Source organism: Condylostylus longicornis, unplaced genomic scaffold (genome assembly GCF_029603195.1).
Source record: "Condylostylus longicornis isolate FDR11 unplaced genomic scaffold, ASM2960319v2 ptg000004l, whole genome shotgun sequence".
In the NCBI taxonomy this organism is placed as follows: Eukaryota; Metazoa; Arthropoda; class Insecta; order Diptera; family Dolichopodidae; genus Condylostylus; species Condylostylus longicornis.
Genome location: NW_026577973.1, coordinates 8270127 through 8276137, shown reverse-complemented (window position 1 = coordinate 8276137; position 6011 = coordinate 8270127). Strand labels below are relative to the sequence as shown.

The window sequence follows — 6011 nt, the reverse complement described above, 5'->3', positions numbered from 1 at the left end:
GTCCTACTGGTTCAGGTAGTTACTAACTTTAAAACTCACGATATAAAGATACAATGTAAATAAGTTATAACTCTAAAACATAATTTTAAATATTTATAAAAGTAATTAATCTAGCAGAGTGACATCCTACAAGTTTTATTAAAATGGAATGACAGGTTCGGGTAAATGCCTCACCCTGAAAACCTAGTTTTAAAATATTTCAAAAACTCATTTTTAAAATCTGTTTGTAATAGTTGTAGGGTATAAAGTTCAGTCGTGTTAGAGGTCGATCAAGTAATAATGAAAAGATAACGCAAAAATTATTCAAGTCGAACTATAATGTGATATATTAGACTCAAAAATGAAATTTTTTTTTTTGTAATTTGCTTAGACTTAGTCAAGTGTTTAATTGCTTACATGCGCGTTTTTATAATTTTTTTTTATATAAAAATTAATTTCTATCTGTTTATGCATGTACATAATATGTATATATGTATATATATAATAATTAATAATAACTACTAAGAACCCAGTATTTTTGTTTATTTTATTACTTAAAATTAAGTTTTTACTAAGTATTAAAACCTTCTTTATTTTTAATCCTATACCATTAATATTATGTATAAGAGCAGCTTAAAATATGGCCCGGGTAGCTCAGTCGGTAGAGCATTGGACTTTTAATCCAAGGGTCCAGGGTTCAAGTCCCTGCTCGGGCGAATATATTTTTTTTGGAACAATCCATTTTTAATTTTTTTTTTTTTGAAGATAATTCTAAATTGAGAAAATTTGAGAAAATAAGTAAATGAATTACACAAGAATTCATTTATTTACCAGTATGCATAATAAATAAATATACAAACACATGTTTGTACATATGTTTGCATATTGCGATATAAAAATGTATACAAAATTGGGTTTGGAATTTATACCACTGCCAGTAGAATTTAGGTTATACATATTTAATAAAAATGAGAGTTTTTATTTTTATTTTCTTCTTTATTTAAGTTAATTAACTAGTATATTAAATTAAAAATATAATAAAATTATTCAATATACTAAAAACGTGTGGTATTTTAATAGCTAATTAGCAAATCATCAATGATTTTAAAATCTATAACGTTAACATCATGTTATTATCCAGTTCCAATCACAATGTTCATAGAAAGTGATTCAGAATGGTTGAACGCTATTCTAAAGATAAAATAAAAAGTTTCATCTTACCGTTTTGTTTTCTTTAATAACAATGACAAAGACGTTCTGTCGCCAAACGTTTTTATTTGGAACTTTTTAAAACCTTTAAAATATTTTTTATAACTTTTTATTTTCAAGTTATGATTTCAAAAGAAATTTTTATATCGTTTTTTTGTTTATGAAGATGAAAAAAAAAGTGCTTGAGAAGATTTTTTTAAGTTTTTGTTAATATTATAATAATTGACTTAAGTAGATAAAGGAAATTGACTTTGTTATAACATACATATTACCTATATATACATAAATGTATGTATGTACATAAACATGTATGCCATCTACAGATTTAAAAAGTAAAATTTAAACTTGGGTGGGTTTTTGTTGTGTTTCTCTATCTTCTTTAATATGAATTTTAATAGGAAGGAGGAGTGTTTAACTATTATACCAACAAGGAGCGGTTCCGATAATTTACAATAAAATGATTAATCAGAATAAAAAGATTTAAATATTTATTCAATAAGTGCACAATATGGATTTACATATGTGTACATAATAAATAAATCATTTATTTTATATTAAAATTGACATGACCAATGGGGCAGAAACTAGAACGACTTTTCTATAAAAAAAACTTACATAGGTAGTTTTATATTATCGTTTGAAATCTGAACTTCCAGAATAACGTAATTGTATTTAATTTATAAATTTAAATTGAAACGCCAAATTGCAGTCAAATACAAATTAGAAATTGACTTATTATGCTTGACGTTCGTTATCACAATTTGAAAACAATAGTTTTAAAAATATACTCCTAGCTTTAGTAAATTGTTAAGAATATCTATTGTTAAGATCTATTAAGAAACTTCGAATATTTTAACAAGATTAAAATTACATAATACCAGTAACATACAATAAAAATGAAATATATAAGTCCCAATACCTTAAAAGTTGGCCTAAACTGCTGATAAATATTTTAACACATAAAAAGTAGGTATAGGCATGATAATACAAGAAAAAAATTCTTTTGATATCCCATTTTTGAATTGAAATAAAATAAATTTTATGGAACCCGCATAAAAATTAATTAACCTATTTGTTCTAGAAGAACCAATTTTTTTGGTTACTCAAAAATGAAGAAGTAAAATATAAAGTTATACGGCTTGACCAACATTAATATTATTAATATGCTTGTCTATTCGACATTTATTAAGGAAGGACGAACCAAATTTTGATTTTGCGATAAATAGTATTTATTAGTAGTATTTGCGGCAAGTAAGTTTATACAAAATCTTTCACAAAATAAACTTTCTTTCAAAATAAAAATTTATTCAGATTAGTTAACTACAATATTTATGTAGTTTCTCGTATGATGTGAATTATTTTATCACTTAAAATTCTTCCTTCAGATTTTTAAAGGCAAGGTTAGTTTTAAAATTAGATATGATATTGTTAAATTATTAACGATGTTATCCAAAAATTATTATTGCAGAGTTTTTGGAGAAACTTTGAAATAATGTTTTAAAAAAAATTTACTGTTAGCATAAGAAATAATTAAATTGAACACTCAGCTAAAGTATAAGTTTTAAGTTCTTGATTTTATATAAATTCAATGAAGCTCATAAGAGTATCGAAAAGAGATAGATAAAAAATATTTCTTTTCCAATATTTTACAAAGTTTAGAAAAATGAGCTTTATTGTAAGACACGCATAATTAGCTCAAAGTTCTTATTTTTTATTCAAAGGAAGAAGTCGCGCTAAGTTTTCAATATATTCCTATAAAATTGACACTTCGAGACACTTCAATCAAATTAACGTAATTGAGACGAAAATAATAGATGAAGTCTTTAAAATTGTTAATTCTAGCCAAAAGTCACTAATTGTATTAAAATTACAAAGTTCACTTCAAAATACATGGAATTGTAGATTGTCCAAAAATTAATATTTTTTAATTTTACTGAATGATACATAAAGTTAAATTTATACAGACATACTTATGTCCCTATGTATAGGACATAAGTTATATAGTATATGCAACGTGTTTGATAAAAAACATTTTAATAAACTTATGGCCCCCCACGGATTTGATTGATATTCAATTATATGAAAAATAACACCTAATATCCACTTTTACTTTTGTTTTAATGCTTTTTGATTATGTTTTATTTTAAAAGATTTTTTTTTAAGACATTTACATCCAAATTTCTGGAACTGAAATTTTATATTTTAAAAAATTTATATTTATGTATTTTGTTTTTTTTTTATTGTGCCTGGCTATTTAAAGATTTTGGTGATGTTCAATCGTTCCATTCTATTTTTGTATGATATAAGAATAAATTATTCGTTGTACATTTTATGTGAATACATTGTGCATATACACATTAATTTTTTGTATGTATGTTTGAATGTAAGTTCCACAAAAGCTTCAATTTAATATATTTGAAATTTTTACGATTTTTTTATAACATAAATTTCAAATCCAAATAAGATACGGTAATAATAATTTCGTTTAGTAATTATTCATTATCATGTTTCGTAATAAAATTTGCTACTTAAATTTTATCGAGAAAATAATATCATAATCACAATGACTAAAGACATTGTGAAGAAATTGAGAGACGAAGATATGGATGGAACTTTGTTATTTTACATAAATTACTTTCAGACTTTTAAAGAAAGGAGTATAAAAAGCCAAGATTTTTAAGAAAAAGTAAATGTTTACTTTAAATTCTTAAAAATCTTAACTCGGAGCAAGATTTTTCAGATTCAAAACCACAATATTATATTAACAATATACTTTATTAACTTGGATGTATAAATACAAATGTATGTAGCTTGTGTCTACATAATATATGTAGATTTGTACTGAAGCTAAAGAATTTCCGTAATGTTATAGGCATTTCCGTTGCTCAAAAAACAACAAAAAATATTTAAATTTAATTATTTTTTTTATTTCATCATTAAAAACATGTAAACCGGCTAACTAGGTAAATAAGCAATTTTTGAATAAGTGTATAGTTTACCTAGAATATTTTCTAATCTCGATTTCAAAGAACAATTATTACATTTATTGCTTACAGTTATAGTAGTTAGGTACATACATACATATTAATTCATAAGTGTCTGTGATCTTAGTAATGCTCCTAGGTTTAATGTATAACAAGGGAATGTTAACATCTGCGCACCAGATACTATGTTGGTATGTACCTACCTGTGTTAATATCTAGGTGTATGTAATTTTATAAAAAATTATATGCATGAATGCATGCCGAGGGTCTAAAATTGAAATTATTTACATAATATACATATGTATGTATTTTTAAGCAAATGTGTAAAAGATTGATGCATCTAAATACATATAAAAAAATGCAAAATACCCATAACAAACAAAACACATGCAAATACACATATTCCATACAAACATTGTTTAAATAAGATGCGCATGCTTTTATGGTTTGCATAAATACCACAAATTATTTTTTAAGAAGAATATTACCTGCCCAAATGAAATTCAATTGTAAATTTTGTTTTAGTAGGTTAGGTGCCGATTAATAATTTCTCTTAGTTAAATGTTCTAAAATAGGAGTAGTGTCCAGGAGGCAGCGTGGCCGAGTGGTCTAAGGCGCTGGTTTTAGGCACCAGTCTCCTCGGAGGCGAGGGTTCGAATCCCTCCGCTGTCATTAACTTTTTATTTTTTTTTCTTTGGTTTTATAAAACCAATACATTTTTCTTTGTTTTAAATTTTTTTTAAATTGGTTATGTAACAATATTTTGATTTCCAAGCTAATAATAATAAATTAAAATGACAAACAAATATTTTACTAGTAAAAAAAATTTATACTATATTGCTATTAATTCCAGACATTTTACTATCTTCCAAATATAGCATTGTTGTGAAAAGCATTTAAAATGTCTCACTATATTGGACTATACTATACTGGACCCAAAATTTTTAATTCTAATGCTCTGAATGTAATAACAAATTGTTGTGGGTATAAAATTTATTTTTCTATTTCATAGAATTTTAGTATATTATGCTGTTCATATATGCATGTTTGTATTTAGTATGCTGTCCATTTCAGTATAGCGTAACGTAAATACATATTTTTATACCCGTACGAGCGTATGTTCGAAGGGTATACTAAATTTGCCTTGCCGTTTGTAAGGCTAAAAAATAACGGTCTTAGATATAGACTCAAGTGTATGTTTTTGATCAGCGTCGAATTCTGAGTTGATTTAGCTTTGTCTGTGAGTCCGTCCCAACGATAACTCAAAAACTAATTGAGCTAAGTTCACCAAATTTTCACAAATGATTTATTGTAGTAAGTGCCAGAACCCTATTTAAATTGGATATGATCGGAGTACCGGTTCGGGTAGCTGCCATACAACTTCAAAAGTTATTTGGCTATATCTCAGAAATTATAAAATCTACGGTATTGAAATTTCACACAAAGGAATATATTAGTAGGGCTAATGTATCTGATAAAAGTTGTTGAAATTATTTGGCTTCTTCTGGTACCTGCCATACAACTTCAAAAGTTATTTGGCTATATCTCAAAAACTATAAAAGCTATGGTATTGAAAGTTCGCACAAGCGAGTACATTAGTAGGGTCAATGTGTTTGATAAAAGTCGTAGAAATTTCTTGGCTCCTTCTGGTAATTCTCATACAACTTCAGTAGTTATTAACTTAGATAATATTCAAAACACAGTACTGAAATTTGGCATAAATTAATATGGTAATATGGCAACTTAAAGTCATAGTTTCTCCCATTGTCTGTTGATTTTTTTTATTTTGAAGCATCAACTATATACCTATCTGCACTTTTATAACAAACATTTTGAATG

At 25.8% G+C, this 6011-nt stretch overlaps 2 non-coding genes across 2 annotated transcripts; both read left to right on the top strand.

Moving 5' to 3' along the window:
* The first annotated feature begins 622 nt into the window (after positions 1-622).
* On the top strand, positions 623-695 carry Trnak-uuu (transfer RNA lysine (anticodon UUU)). Its single transcript has one exon. It is a non-coding gene; the product is annotated as a tRNA-Lys (tRNA).
* Positions 696-4762: 4067 nt separating this feature from the next.
* On the top strand, positions 4763-4844 carry Trnal-uag (transfer RNA leucine (anticodon UAG)). The gene has a single exon. It is a non-coding gene; the product is annotated as a tRNA-Leu (tRNA).
* Positions 4845-6011: the final 1167 nt, after the last annotated feature.